The 17,256-nt window shown below is 36.8% G+C and overlaps 1 long non-coding RNA gene across 1 annotated transcript in view; it reads left to right on the forward strand.

The window, feature by feature from the left end:
- Window positions 1-1,762: 1,762 nt before the first annotated feature.
- The window catches only part of LOC116661826, a 202,094-nt gene continuing 186,600 nt past the window's right edge, over window positions 1,763-17,256 (forward strand). The window contains exons 1-2 of the long non-coding RNA XR_004317812.1: window positions 1,763-1,884; window positions 10,421-10,486. This is a non-coding gene — a long non-coding RNA (uncharacterized LOC116661826). The remainder of the gene's footprint in view (window positions 1,885-10,420; window positions 10,487-17,256) is intronic.

Consider the following 17,256-nt stretch of genomic DNA (forward strand, 5'->3'; position numbering starts at 1 on the left):
AATGGGCAGAAGACCTAAACAAGCAATTCTTCAATGAAGACATACAAATGGCTAATAGGCTCATGAAAAAATGCTCAATATCACTAATTATCAGAGAAATGCAAATCAAAGCTACAATGAGGTATCACCTCACACCGGTCAGAATGGCTGTCATTCAAAAGTCCACAAACTTAAATGCTGGAGGGGGTGTGGAGAAAAGGGAACTTTCCTACACTGTTTGTGGGACTGTAGTTTGGTGAAGCCATTATGGAAAACAGTAAGGAGATTCCTCAAAAAACTAAAAATAGACTTACCATATGATCCAGCAATCCTACTCCTGAGTGTATGTCCAGAAGAAACTCTAATTTGAAAAGACACATGCACCCCAATGTTCATAACAGCATTATTTACAATAGCCAAGACATGGAAGTAATCTAAATGTCCATCAACAGATGATTGGATAAAGAAGATGTGATGAGAGTACACAAAGCACAGTAGAGATATTTAACCAAACATATTTGGAAGCAATTGACTTTTTTTTTTAATTTCAAAATTTCCATTCAGTAAAATGGTATTTTTCCCCATTAATGAATTTCAATTAATTATGGTGTGTCTGTGTGTCATCTCAAAAGGTCATACACTGTTTGATTCTATTCTGTCACATTCTTGAAATGACAAAGTTATAGACATGGAACAAATTGTTGCCAGGGGCTAGGGGTGGGATAAGTGTCACTATAAAGGCACCAGGGAGATCTTTGAGGTGTTGGAATTGTGTCTTGATTATGATTGTGGTCACAGAAATGTCCACTTGTGATAAAACAGCTTTGAAGTATACTGATATGTTGTACTGACATCAATTTCCTGGGTTTCATACTGTACTATAGTTCAATAAGATGTAAATATTTGGGGAAACTGGGTGAAGAGGACCTAGAACTTCTCAGTAATATCTTTGCAATTCCTGTGAAACTATAATTATTTCAAATAAAAAGATAAAGACAAAAAACTATGGTGTGTCATCATATAAGACCTATGTGTATTTTGTTTAAATTCTGGTATTTTATGAACGGAATCCTGTCCCCCCATTATAATTTTTAAATGTCTCTTTGTAGTAAATTAAGAAAGCTAATTTTTCTTTGTTTATTTTGCGTTTTATATGCAGCCGCCTTGCAAAACTCTCTTATTATATCTTATTGTTTTCCATTTGATGTTAGTGAATTTTCTAGTTATACATAATATCTACAATTTTGTCTTCATTTTCAATAGCGCTACCTCTCCATTTCAAGTCATGCAGCGTTTAATTGCATTTGTTAGCACTTGACAAAACAGACTCCCCAGTATAAAATGATGTAAGTGTATGTCCCTAGGCGCTATGATGACCTGTGATTTTTATTTTCATCGTTATACTTTACCATATTCCTACCATGAATAAGCATTTCCTTTATAACCAGAAAATCACTACAGTTATTTCTTTAAAATCCAGTTTAGTTTTTAATCTGGTGATGCCAGGTGCAGTCCACAGTGCTTCGCCAAATTGCTAGGATCCACTGGGATTTACACAACACTTCTCCGTTCCTGCTCTGCCTGGTTCTCTCTTCAGACGGAAGTCGGCTCTTCTTTTCTTCCATCCCGCCACCCGCCCCCCGCCAACCCCCGGCCTCGCTCTTGCAGATTCGAAAGGTTCTGTAGTTCTTTCCCGGCCAGGACGCGCGCACGGAAAACTACAACTCCCAGAGAGCAAAGCGCCCAGACCGGTTCTACCCCTTCCTGCTATTGAATGTATGACGTCACAGTGCAGCATGCAACGTGAGGAAGGTAAACTTCCACCAGGAGCAAGGTTGCATTGTTGGGAAGTGTAGTCCCGGAATGAAGGTGGACAGTGAGCTACCGACTGCCGGAGAGGCCCAGGTTAGAGGTGGAGGTGGGGGCAGCTTTGGAGGTGGGAGTGAAACTGCTGCTAGGAGAGCTGCACCTGCACAGTGGAGGCGGCCACTATGGCTTTTCCGGTCCGGAAGGCTAGTTCAGTGGTCCTCACACTTCTTGCTCACACATGCCTCCTAAAAGAACTGTGACAAAGTCTCTACCCCTTTGCACGTTTTGAAGATGACCGACTGATTTTTTTTTTCCACATGAGTTTAAAATAATTGCAAAGGATATGATTTCTAGGGTTCTGTAAATACGCTGTTTTCTTTTAATGCATTTGTTGATGTATAAATGAATACAGTAAAGCAGAGATTTTGAAGGTATTGCTGGATGCGTATGCATACTGCTGTTCAGTCCTGCAGACCCACTTATTCAGGGTATTTCGATACTCTTTGAAGGCTCTCTCATGTACCTCCCAGTCAAAACACTCCCGGAGATAACCACTATTGTGACTTTTATCACAAAGGATTATTAGTTTGCCTATTCTTGAAGTACATGTACAACAGTGTGTAAACAAACATATTTTGTCAGTATTACAGATGTACCAAATGGAAGCTAAATACTGGAATGAAACCCATTATTCGTTTAAAATTCAGGAAAAAGCTCTTTTTTAACAGTTGAAAATTCTACATAATCTCTTTTTCTCCTTGAACTTCTACTTCCGCACTCTTACCCCCACAGAATTTTACTCTAATGTTATTACACTATACTTTTACATTGGAAAAGTTTTTGTTGATTACCCTATAATACTTATGTGCGACAAAAATGCGTAAATATGTTCACGTTTAATTTTTTATAGATCCTCTCATTATAAGGCTCCAGGTTAAAACATTTTTCCCTAGATTTGCATTATTTTCATCATTATTGATCATAGAACATTGATCAAAACAACCTAAAATATATAATTTTTGATTAATAATTGTTAAACATTAAAACTGAATATGCAATTTGAAATGCATTTTAAAATGTAATGGATTTCTGTCATTAATTTGTGTATATGCATTAATATTACTTATTAGTGTAACGAGACAGTTCATCATCAGACCTATATCTCTTTTGTTAGTTTTATAAATGTAAGTAATGAGGAAATTTACTCAGAGAATCCAGGATATAGCAATATCATTCAATTCTTTGACTTCCTTCCGCATTATATGCCAAAAATAAGATAGTGATCTATCATCAAGAATTATTTTTTTAATGTCCTGCCAGCTAATAACTGGATTGAGTACTCTTTCAATTTTCTTGAAAGCAAAGAATTGGAAATCACCTGAATTGCAAATGGATTTGTTCCCAAACATCATAGTGCAACTAGACAGCAGTATTTCTTAATTGTCCCTTTGTATGGTTCCTTAGAGTTTTTTTCCCCCAACAGCTTTATTGAGGCATAATTTACATGTCACAAATGTTCCCATTGTCAGTATACGATACAATGATTTTTTATTAAGTTTATAGAGTCGTGCAACCATCACCACGGTATGGTTTGAGAACATTTCCATCATCCCCCAGATTTTCACTCATGTCTGTATGCCATCAATCATTGCTCCCAACCCCAGGCCCAAGCAACCACTGTTCTGCTTTCTGCCTATATAGATTTACCTTTTCTGGAAATTTTATGTAAACATAATCATAGAACAAGTAGTACGTTGTGTCTGACTTCTTTAACTGAGCAAAATATTTTTGGAGGTTCCTCCATATTGTAGCATACCATCTGGGACACTCACCAATAAATTAGGTTCTGGATGGTTAAGGGGTATGCTTTTCTTCTGTCAAACAGGAGAAGGGTGGTGGTGAAATGGGACTTAGGAAATGATCGATATTACAACAGAAAAAAATAACATATGGAAGTCGAGATTTTGAAAAGGATTTTTAAAAAATAATCCATGCCTGGGCACTCCTTGGAAAAAGTCTTCATGTATTATCAGGAGTGTAACGTACTCATTTTGAAGAAAACTGGACTAAATTTGGTAGGAGTACCCAACAAAGTAGATTAGAATAGAAGTTTCAAAAGGTGTTTTTGTCACTTGATCTCTGTGCTTCAATTTCCTGATCTGCAAAATGTGCACAATAATATCTACCTTACACATTTGTTGTTGTGGGGATTGGAGAGCCCAAGGATTATGAGGAGAGGACTGAAATGACTCCCAGTATCTGTCCCATTAGATACCAGTCAGCAACTGATAATCCAGAACTTCTGACCAAGAGATTTCATTTTGGCTTCAACCTGACTCTTCCACATTATAAAGGATCTGCCTGAGATCTAGCCTGGGATCAGTGTTAGGATCCACAGATCTCTTACTGCAGTAATTGATCTCAGTCTTTAGCTACATTCTGGTATAATAAAGATCTACTTGGAACTTGGAGTTCCTATAGACTGAGCCCAAAGATTAGAACCTATCATGCATTTAAGAGCTAAAGGGATTTTACATTCAAAAGACTGCAGAACAAATTTCATTAATTTTATTTAAAAAATGAATGCAGTTTAATTGAAAGATGTACATTGTAAACTTACATTGCTAGAGAAGCTCCCAATTTCCTCACTCCCCACCCAGCCACTCCTAGTCTCCTGAAGCAGTGAGATGGAGATAAATTCTGTCACAATCATGTCGTTCAATCCAATTTTTCAGTCAGTTCTTTTAGGCTTCCAATTTGGATGTGACCCGATTATTTACCAAGAACTGGGAGTCCTGAGCAGACAGAAGGATTGAGCATCCTTTTTAAAGAATAGTAATATGTACAACCTTCTCCCTAATTCTGAGGGATTCAGGAAAATGCGGTGGGGAAAGGGATAAAAATCTTCTGGTTTTCTGTAGGCAAACTGATTTTAATTGAATTAATATTTCAATTATAACTGGAAGATGAATTGAAGCTTCAGTACTGATGAAGGCATTGTTGCCTAGCAAGAGGGAGGCTTAACACATTGCTGCAGCCAGATAGAAATTCAGCACACCCAGCACACCCAGCGACCAGTCATTGCAGGAGGAGCTGCGGCTGCTTCTTTGCCATGGTAGCAACAGAGGCAGATGAGTGAAAGAGAAGAATAGTAATCACTGTTGAAAACCCCCAATGAGGGGAATGGAGCTAAATTAAATATCTGACGCACATTGTCAGACCCCTGCCTGTGAGGTGGTAGATGTACAGTATGTACCACGGAAACAAATACTTTCTCTGTGATGATGCTAAGGTGATGCCAGCAAAATGGATCCCATTTGCTATTACTTAGCTTGATTCTGTGCTCACCATCCTTAAAGACATACCAGAAAATCCCATTCCTTGTCCTTTAGCCATAACATCCATCCCTTAAAGGGTTGTCCAATTAGAGTTCTCACTCCCTAATCAAGCATTCTGGTTGTACACAGTGTCTGGAAGACTGTCTGCTCAGATTACGTGTTTTGGGCATTGAGAAGGCTTTGTACCCAAGTCCAGGAAGGCCACATAATTCTCCAGATTCCTGTATGAGCACACTCTCCAAGGTTATTTGTATCTGCCCTTGGTCCCAAACTCCCTCGCAGATAACAGTAGGAGTAGAGAGAAATATGAGATCACTACAAAGTATTTTTTCCCAAATTAGTTGTATCTAAATTATAGTTCAGCTATTGGGTAGTTTTTATAAGAATGCCAGTGAACAGACATAAGGTCTACCAGGGAAAAAAATTACCCTACACCAGATATTCTATTATGGAATATTTCAAACATATCCAAAAGTAGAGGGAATAGTATAATGAACCTCCATGTATATATCACTCAGCCTCGATAATTATCATTTTATGGCCAAACTTGTCCTTTGTATACCCCCATCTACTTCCCATCCCCACTTCCGGAATTATTTGAAGTAAATCCCAGACATCATATAATTTCATCCATAAATACTTAGTACACATCTCTAAAGGACTCTTTTAACCCAATGTCATTATCACACCTAAAAAAAGTTAACAGTAATTCATAATATTATCAAATAATCAGTTCAGATTTTCTTTTTTTCTTATCCTTTTTAATTGAAGTATATATAGTTTATTTACAATGTTTCAGGTGTACAGTAAAGTAAGTTTTTAAAAAAATTTTATTTTTTGAAGTATAGTTGATTTACAATGTTGTGATAGTTTATACATATATTTATATATATACTTTTTCATTATACGTTATTACAACATATTGAATACAGTTCCCTGTGCTATACAGTAGCAGTTTATATTTTCCTGATTATCTTATAGTTCAGCGCTTCTCAAACATTAATGTGTACAGGAATCATCAGGGAATTTACTTAAAAGCAGATTCTCATTCAGTAAATCTAGGGTGGAGCCTGAGATTCTATATTTCTGACAAGCTCCTAAGTGATGCCAATGCTGTTGGTTATCAGATCACACTTTGATTAGCAAGATCATGTATTTTGTTTGTGTCTAAATTTTTAGTATGTTATAAGTTTCAACTTAGAAGTTAACGTGCCTGAAGATGTCAGAGAAATGCACAATACTGTTTCTTATCAGTTATTTACTCCCAAATGAACTTTGGTGTATACTTGGCAGAGTGCTGGGCATTGGGAATCGGGGAGGTGGGTGGAGCCTCTTCTTCTCTGTGATCAGCTAACAGTTTAATTAAAGGGTAGAAAAAGAAAGATATATACCATATTGAATTTCTGCCCATCTCTTATGTGCACATATTCATAATATTTTATATATATATTTTTTCCTTTTATGAGATGGTTGATGTGTTAGTTTCCTTTGGCCGCTATAACAAATTACCACAAACTTAAAACAACAGATATTTATTCTCTCACAGTTTCGGAGTTCATAATTTCTTATCAGTTTTACTAAACTGAAATCAAGGTGTTGGCATTGCTGCACTCCTTCTGGAGATTCTAGGGGTGAATCTGTTCCTTGCCAATTCCAGCTTCTTGAGGGTGCTGGCATTCCTTGGTGTTCTTATCTTGTGGCCACATCATTTTGATCTCTGCCTGTCTTTACATGGCCTTCCCTTGTTTGTTTCTCTCATCCTCTCACTTCTACCTCACTCTTATAAAGACACTTGTGATTAGATTTAGGGCCCATCTGGATAATCCAGAATAATATTGCAATGTCAAGATCCTTAAATTTCAAGGATTAGGACCTGATCCCTTTGGGTGACCATTATTCAGTGTGCTTCGTTGGGTTCTTAATTTGGTTGAAAATTTATCAACTACAAAACTTTTCCAAGAGCCTCATCCTCACAAAGTTAAGTAGATCTGCCATGATTCTCTCATTTACCCCATGGAGAATGAGGAGACCCCTATCCCTACCCGAGATTGGGTGAACTGGGGTAGGGGGTACATAATGTGGCAGGATGGATGGGAGCAAGATGAGGGGTGAGGAATCCAATAATTAGATACTCATAATCTGAAGAACATGAGTTGATTGTCACAAGGAGGATTATATCACCAATATGAATGCTTTCATGAGTGAATACAATTAATAGATGTAGAGAATATAAAGTTCTATTCATAAAGAAAATGCCCAACCTATCATTTACAATACCTGACTTGTCAGCAGCCACCTTGCTTTATTGGTTTCATTGTTGCAAATTATATACATGGTCAGTGGTCCCTCGACATTTTACTATTTTTTAATTATGATTCTGGATTTGAAAAGATCATCCTTCTAGATACAGAGGGGAGATGGAAGTGCAAATTCATACAATTCTTGGAATTGCTGTGATCATCTCTTAATTGTGGAAGGTCTGCAAGAAAAATGTCAGTTCTGTTTCCAACAGACATTGCCAATCCGCTTTAAAATAGGGAGCCAAGTATGATTCCTAGACAGGTACTTTACCGGCACTCTCATCAGGTGACAGAATCGTGCATTCCCTTCAAGTCATGACTCTCTCCTTCAGAGTCACCTCCACTATAGAATTTTTTTCCAGCTCTATAGTTTCAATAAGTGGAATCATAATTTGTGTGTGTGTGTGTGTGTGTGCATTTTTCCACTTACTATTATGTTGGTGAGGTTCCATATCTTTGGGTTTAGTTGTAGATAACTCATTGTCATCCCACTGTGTGAGTATACCATGGTTTATTTATCTGTTCTACTGTTGATGAACACTCAGATTTTCAACTATTAAGCACAGTGTTGCTAGGAACATTCTCCTTTGGTGAACATATGTCTGCATTTCTGTTTTGCATATACTTAGGCATGCAGTAGCAGGCTCATAAAATATGCATATGCCTAGCTTTAATAGATGTAGCCAAAGTGTCTGTACAAATTTACATTCCCACGAGCAGTGTATGAAGGTCCAAGGTTCTCCACAAACTTGTCAGCCCTTGATTTTTATTTTTTAATTTAGCCATTCTCATGGATGTGTAGTGGTATTGCATTGTGGTTTTAACTTATGTTATCTCAGTGACTAATGAAGTTGAGTGCTTTTTGTACGTGTATTGGCCCTTTAGAGAGCCTTTTGATGAGGTATCTGTTGGTCAAGTCTTCTGTTCATTTTTCTATCGGGTTGTATGTTCTTTTCTTTATATATTCTGGATGAGTCCTAGGGCAGATATATGTGCTACAAATATCTTCTCCCATTCGGCCGTTGCTTTTTTATTCCTTTTATACTATCAAAAATGGTATGTTTTGATTTAAAAAAAAGGTCATGGTACATTTTTAATGTATGGTCATTGCTGTATGGATTATACTTATATGAATAAATACCATGCCTTAGCCCATAGGAGTTTTTGAAGCACAGCCTTTGCACATGCCATTCCCTTTGCCTGGAATATATTCTTCCCCTCCTCCTTAACTAGCTACTTCTTGTTTTGTTTTGTTTTTGCAGGGGAAGGTAATTAGGTTTATTATTTATCTTTGGGGGAGGTACTGGGGATTGAACCCAGACCTCATGCATGCACTCTACCACTTGAGCTATACCCTCCCCTAGCTACTTCTTACTGTCCTTTTCTCAGTTTAATTCTTCCTTACAAGTTACATTAAGGCCCCCTGAGGCTTCTTGCTCTGTTTCTCCCTAGCAACTACTTTCACTGTCATACCTTTATTCATGCTTGTCATTTCTTTTTCCCCCTTCTTTTCTAGATACTTTCTGAGAACAGAGACTCTTTCATTCTTGTTTCCCATTGTAGCTCCAATACTTAGCTCATAATAATAATCACTAACATTCATTGAATGACAGGAACTGTTCTAAATGCTTTAAATACACCATTTCCCCTTAATTCTTACAGCAACTCTATGAGGTAGGTTATTATTATCCCCACTTTATAGGTGAGGACATTGAAGCACAGAGTTAAAATATCTTGTCCATTGACACGCACGTGAAAGATGGACACATGATTCAAACCTAGGCGCTGTGATTTCAGAAACGTGCTTTTAGCTGCTATGTTGTATCCTTATAGTAGGCCAGAACTAAGTATGTGTTGAATGAACAAATTAGAGCTGGAAAGTGCCATGTAGATAATCTAATTCAACTGGCTTATTTTAAGAATGTGTTAATTGGGGTCAATAGGTGAAGTGACTTTCCCATCATCACACAGCTAGTAAGTGCCAGAATTATGGCAAAATTCCAAAGTATCTTGACTGATATTTCAGCAATTATTCTCCTGCTCCATGTTCTGGATCTCTATTTTTGAAATAGAGGCCATTTACTTCTTTGTAAAACTCTGATAAGCTCCACTGCTTTCAAAAGATAATCCTTGGCACAAGGCATTTCTGGTGATAAAAACTGTCACTTTGATACATGACATGACACAGCCAAACAAATTGCATGAAATCACACACTCATGGACTTATCTATAGAATCATATTATAGGTGAGTAAACCTGCAAAGTGAAAATTGCCAAGGCTTTGAAATATCTGAATGTTTTCCGCTGTGAGATCAAACTGAAGTTTTCATTTTTCATGTGTTTATTTGGCACTATGGTGAGATTGAAGGCAGCTTTGGTGTATACATAACGAGCAGGACCCTATGGGGCCTTCCCGGGACAGACCCCCTCCCCCATAGCCTCTGCTGTAGCTCTTCTCTGAAGTACCCAGATAATAGTATCTCATACATATTTCCTGAGTTTTTCAGATTCTAAAGCCACAAGGGAATGGGAGAAATTAACTAGTTGAGGATCATGAGCGTGCGTAGCCCCCAGACCTTCTGGCGCCTAAGGATTGGTCACCATCAACCAATCAGAGAATCGTACATAAGCTGATCACATACTCTGGGACCCCCACCCCCACCCCTTACCTGGCTTTTAAAAATGCTTTGCTGAAACCCTTTGGGGAGTTCGGGGTTTTGAGGACAGGAGCCACCCATTTTCCTAGCTCATCCATGCAGTAAACCTTTCTCTGCTCCAGACTCTGATGTTTTGTTTTGTTTGGCCTCACTGTGCCTCGGTTGCGGGAACTTGCGTTCGGTAACATACTGCCCTCATCTGCTTCAGTGCTCTTCTGCCCCTCGCAGAGCCAAATTCTGCCCACTGCTCTTGTCTAGACTGATACATCCAGACTGCTAACTAAGCCTGATTCAATAGCTTAGACATTGACAACTCTTCCTGTTTTTTATTTTGTAGTTTCACCAAATACAAACTTGCATCAGGGAAACCAAATGGAAACAGCTTTGGAAAGGATTGACTTTGGTAAGTGGGCTAAAATTTAACTAATATTTTCCCCATTGATTTTAGTTTTCTAACACATTGTTTCTTGTGCTATATTCTGAGGCCGTGGCCTACATAATTTTGCACTACCTACCTTCCAGATCTGTAATGAAATATCAGGGGGAAAAGCATTAATTAAGACAAAAGAGGAAAAAAAGCAGCATAGCAAGAAGGCATACATTTAGCTCAAAACAATCCAATTTTCATTGATTTCCAGTTTATTACAGTGTGGCAAAAGATCAGACGCTCACTTTCTCTTTTTATCATAGACGTTAATAGATCAAATAACATTATCTGACTATTGAAATTCCTAAACCTTAGAAGTATTCTTCATGGACTTTCAGAATTGAATTGGCTAAGGTAGTGATTTATACATAAGTAAACTTGTATTTATCTTCAAAGCCTTGCTGTGTTAAAGTTTAATCCCTCATAGAATGTGCATAGCGTAATTGTTCAAAATAAGCTAATCTAGCTTCTAAAACTATTGTGCTTGAATTTCTTATTATTCTCTCTATTGTTTATAAGTAAAGGAAATTTTCTATTGGAACACTAGTCATTCTGCCGCTCATTTCCTTATACCCACTGTGTTCAGAAGCCTGTAATCTAATGCTGAAACTAAACATGGTATTTTTTTAATTATGGAAAATTTCCAGCATGTGCAAAAGTAGAAAATGCAGTATAATGAGCCATGTGTGCACCTCATCCAGCTTCAACCAGACATTTATTAACTAATAACCAGTCATATGTCACCTGTAACTCCACTCTTTCCCTCCTTGGGTTATTTTGAAGCAGATCCCAACCGTCATATCAATTTATCCCTGAACTTTTCAGTATGTATCTTTTAACAAAAGAACTCTTTTTGTAAAAAAAAAAAATGATATCACTATCACAGCTAAAACAAAAAGCAATAAATTACTTGATATCAAATATACAATTAATGTTCAAATTTACCCATGTTTTAGACATTTTCATAGTTGTTTCTTTGAATCCAGATCCAAGCAGTTTCATCAAAAGGTTGTGTTTGTTTTACATGTCTCTCAAATCTCTTTTAGTATATAAAATTTCTTTTTCATTGTTTTTCCCTTGCTGTGTATTTTTTCAGGAAATTAGATTTTTTTGTCTCATAGAGTTTCTGACATTCTTGATTTTACTAATTGCAGCCCTGTGGTATTTGAGAAACGAAACAAAAATGTGTCCCTCCATCCCCTATATTGCCTGTAAATTGAGAGTTCAATCTAGAAGCTGCATCAAATTCAAGATTATTTGGCTTTGTTTGTTAATAAAACTTAAAGTGTGGTATTTTAACTTTCTTATTGTATCACATTAGAAAGTATATAATGTCTGGTTATCTCCTTTAGTGATGTTAGGATTTATCACTGAAATCAGGTGTTGTTAAGTTGATCCCTGCATTATAAAAATTTCCGCCAGCCTTTCATTATTAGGAGATTGAAATTGGTGATAGTCTGAGTCTATGATTACTTCATTTATTAACTGGCATTCTTCTAAAAATATTTTTGTAAGTTCTTTAAAGGAGAACTTTTCCTATAAACTATTTGGTTACCTGATGTACAGTTTATCAAAAAAGTCAGGATAAATGCTTTATTTCTCTCTTTTTTTAACCAGTCTTTAATGAATTCCTTTTCCTGCACCATTGAAAGATGATCAATATGTTTTTTAAAGGCAGTTATTTTAAAACCTCATATTTTTACCTCTTCAAGTTGGCTTCTGAAAGACTCCAGAAGTCCTTCATATTTTCTTTGCTTCCTTGTCAACATGGTGTTTTAGACTCATTCTGTATATTTTTTGCCTAAAATCACTCATTTCTCCAAGGATCCAAAAGGGCTATTTTGAGGAAGAGAAAGGAAGGAATGACCCAGACCTGGGATACTGAGAATGCCCCAAGGACAACATCTGAAAGGCAAAAGATTGCTGGAGATTAATTGGAACATAACCAGAGAATATCCAACAGCTTAACGTACAAACCTCAGGCCTATCGCCACTTTCAATATTCCTCTCACTTTTTACTTCCCCCTGCCCCCACCACACACACACACACACACACACACACACAACACACTCTGTCTCTCTCTCTCTCTCTCTCTCTCTCACACACACCAAAAGGCAAAGTTAAATCTTTAATATTAGTTGCTCTGGAGTATTGAGAGCAATGGAAATTGATATCACATATGGGCAATTCTGAGCATTACATGTGCATTTAATTTTCATTTCAGAGAATGGACTCCTAGTTGCTTCTTTCATGATCAGCCTTCCAATATAAGTGGTTTGGGAAAATTCCATAAAAGATACAAAGCCCAAAGCAGATTAAAATTCTGAGGCTCAAGATTAATTTCTCGACATTCAATATTTTGGAAAAAATGAACATGCAGGAGTGAAATCCATAAATGATCGATTCAAGCTCTTGTTTTTCTTTTTTTTACATTTTTTAAAACTTTATTTATCTTACAGTATCATATTTTTTAAATTGAAGTATAGTTGATGTACAATATTATATGTTACTGGTAAACAATATAGTGGTTCACAATTTTTAAAGGTTATACTCTATTTATACTTTTTATAGAATATTGGCTATATTCCCTATTTGTACAATACATCCTTGTAGCTTATTTTATACCTGATAGTTTATATCTCTTAATCCTCCACCTCCGTCTTGCCCCTCTCCCTTCCCTCTTCCCACTGGTAACCACTAGTTCCTTTTCTACATATGTGAGTCTATTCACTAGTTTGTTGTATTTTTTTTGGATCCCACACGTAAGTGACATCTTACAGTATTTGTCTTTCTCTGTCTAACTTATTTCACTTAGCATAATGCCCTCCAAGTCCATCCATGCTGTACACCAGAAACTAATACAACATTTTAAATCAACAATGCTTCAATTAAAAAGCAAACAAATAAACAACCCATTTAAAATATGGGCAGAAGAACTGAATAGACATTTTTCCAAAAGAGGAAATGCAGATGGCCAACAGGAACATGAAAAGTTGCTCAACATCACCAGTATCAGGGAAATGCAAATCAAAATCACAATGAGACACCATCTCACAACTTTCAGATGGCCATCATTGAAAACAACAAAAGTAACAAATGTTGGCAAGGATGTGTAGAAAAGGGAACCCTTGTACACTGTTGGTGGGAATGTAAACTGGTGCAGCCACTATGGAAAATATGAAAGTTTCTCAAAAACCCAAAAACAGAACCACCACATAGCCCAGCAATTCCACTCCTGGGCATACACCCAAGGAAAACGAAAACATTAACTCAAAAAAATACATACACCCTGCTATTAAAGGCAGCACTATTTACAATCGCCAACACATGGAAGCATCCTAAGTGCACATCAATAGATGAACAGATAAAGAAGATGTAGCATATATACACGCAATGGAATACAACCCATAAAAAAGGTTATTTTTGCCACTTGTGGCCCTTCATTCACTTTTTTTTCCACTTCAAAAACCAGAATTTTATAACTGACATAAACATTTCCATTGCATCAAAAACAACAAAATACCTAGAAATAAACCTAGCCAAGGAGGTTACCTATACTCTGAAAACTGTAAAACATTAATGAAGGAAATAGAAGACTATACCAAGAAATGGAAAGATAGCTTATGTTCTTTGATAGTGTTGATTGGAAGAAGCAACACTATCAAAATGGCCGTACTACCCAAAACAACCCACATATCCAATGCAAACCGTGTCAAAATACCCATGACACTCTTGTTTTTAAACAGTTTTCAACTTTCATATTCAGCAAAAATGACCACAGTTAGTAAAAGGAAACTGACCTGACTAATCTCATTTTACTTCTCTTCTTCTCCGAGGCTTATCATTTTAGAGTAGTTTAGAGGCCAAATGAGCATATGAGGCAAGAAAATAGCCCTGATTATTGTACAGGTGATAATCTAATCATTGAGAATCAGCAAGTCAGGCAGCCCATTCGATAATGCAGGTTCATGAGAACTTTTGAGCAGGTTTCCTCATGTGGGTTTCTGGTGTCTCTGCCTCACCTTACAATTGGAAGATTATTTTTGCCATAGCAGAAAAGACCTCTTGGAAAGTGAAAAAGCAGTTGTGATTGCTGAATGCTGAGACATTACTAATGTCCAATAGTAAAACAGGAGGTGATAAATGATAAACCATTAGTTTAATGTCTTTTTCATGTTCAAATTTTGGATTAGTCCATTATCCATCTCATCTGTAATATTTCCTATTTATTTTATTTTATTTTTCATTTTTGTGGGAGAGAGGGAGGCAATTAGATTTATTTTTATTTATTTAATGGAGGTACTGGGGATCAAACCCAGGACCTCCTGCATGCTAAGCATGTACCTCTACCACTGAACTATACCCTCCCCCATGTAATATTTCCTATTTAAAACCATTCCTCTTTAGAAGATAAATGCAAAGTGCCCCCCACCCTCATTCCCACTATGGTAAAAGTATGGCCAATGAACGATAGTCTATCCTTCTCTAAACACCTCTGTAGTAACGAGATCATTGTTTATGTTCACTCATATTCAGGTAATTCTGATGAAAGCAATATAAATTTAAAATTACAATTAGGATCTTAAATCAAAATGAGAGTTCTTTGAGCACAGTCCAGTAGTCATAATATGGATAAAATTGGATAAAATTATAATCATATTTTACTAAATTATTTTACACAAGTAACATATATTCAATGTAAAAATATAAGAAATAGAAATAAGCAATAAGAAAATATTAAATTAAAATCACACAAAAAGCCTCTACAACAAGATGGCTGCTGGCTGCATATTAGAGAATATCTTTCCAGACATTTTTATGGAAATATAATCAGTTTTATTTTTTTGTTTTCAAAAAATTGTATTACCCTGTTCATATTGTTCTGAAATGGTTTTTGGTCTTTTAATTAAAAAATGGAGGTCATATATGCACAGAATTAAAAGTTCAAATAGTGTATAAGACATAAAATGAAAATCAGAAGTCTTCCTAGGCTTACTTTGCAGATATAGCCATTAATATTTTTAAACATATTTTTAAAACATATTTTATACACGTATCAGCACATACACCCAAGTCAATGCATACATTATTCACGAGGAAAGCATAATGGTAAACCTACCTTTATGTACCTTACTTTTGAAAATTGGTAATATTATTCATCATCATCATGGAGATACTTTCCTGTCAGCACATATATATTTTCCTTACTCTCCTCACCCTCACAAAGGACCAATATGCATTCTCTTGGATTATATATAAGAAAAGAAAGACTGAAAAACTCATGAACAGTAATTTCAACTCCTTAAGTGAAAATAACTTTCTCTGTTAAATAGGACAAACTGCCCTTAATGTAACATGGGGAGTGATGTTTTCAGTAAACTCTATTAATGAGAAACACACAGGAAAATTTATGAGTATTACTTAAACTGTTTGAGAAACATAAAGGCAGAAAGGCAAATGATTGTGAATCTTCACACATTTCCTTAATGAATGGACACTACCTCACTCTCAGTTATTTCATTTTTTTCTCCTTGCTGCTGTGGTATTTATTAGTCTTTCAGTATGCATATTCCTAACATTAAGTTACTATTTTCCCCTTGTCTGTCTGTCTGTCTGTCTGTCTGTCTGACTGTCTATCTATCTACACTGACACCTACACCCACATATACCCACGCAGTCCCAGAGCAATAGAACGTGCCACTTTGGTCAAGTAGGAAGAAAGGAGATCAATGAACTGTGTGAGCCGAAAATAAAGATTCCTCACGATTGTACTTTTATTCTTTTGTTTGGACCCGATTTGGAGATTATTCCTATATTAGGTAAAATTCAGAATTCTCTTTGGGTGGAGGAAATGTGTGTGTGTGTGTATGTGTGTGTTTGGTGTGTGTGTGTGTATGTGTATATCGGGGGTAGGGGAGACTAAGAGAAATTTCAGGGTGCACACAAACCCAATATTTTGTTTGTCACAAGGGCCTAATGATGAGATCTGCCCACTTCCTTTATGAGTGGTGAATAATTTTATTTCCAGCAGTATATCACATATCTTGTGGTATATGTAAAAGAAGTTATAACCACTCCAATCTCAATGACTCTTCACTGAGCCCTCCTGAATGTTAGATACTTTAGATGATTGCCGTTGAACTATGCCTGCTTCTAAATGTTATAGGCATCATTGATGTCATGACTCGAAGAGGAAGACTCAATGGCCGACAGCACTGAGAAGCCCGTAGAAATAAGGGAAACATCTTGTTTCAGACTTGTATTTCTGTTTCTCAGCTTCCGTCTTTGTGTCCTGTATCTATAGATAAATACCCAGGGCTCTCCTCAGAACCCAAAGCACTCGGAAAAGAGTTGTTGAACATACTTGTCGGCATATTCTGTAGCAATGTTAATGCCACCGTCTTCTTTCTTAACTCCTGAGGGCTTTGAGCCAAGTGCTTCCTGAAGTGTTTGCCCTATTTTCTCTTGTTCTAAGGCTTTCTCTTGTGCTAGTCAACCTCTCCTGGGTGCCCCTTTTTACTTTATCCTTAGCAAAATCTTTCTCTCATTTTAGACTGTCAGGATCTGGCTCAGTGACTGTTTAAGGCCCCTCGATGCCATAGGTTCTGGCTTTTCAGGCATTACTTGAGCATAAGCCTCTGCAAATCCTGTATCTGGGCTGCTAGCACGATCAGCAGCATCGTCACAGCCTAGACAGCAAGACCTCTCTCTCACCTCTAAAACAGTTGTTACGTGTTCATCCTTG

The sequence above is a fragment of the Camelus ferus genome, chromosome X, assembly GCF_009834535.1.
Source record: "Camelus ferus isolate YT-003-E chromosome X, BCGSAC_Cfer_1.0, whole genome shotgun sequence".
NCBI classification, from domain to species: Eukaryota; Metazoa; Chordata; class Mammalia; order Artiodactyla; family Camelidae; genus Camelus; species Camelus ferus.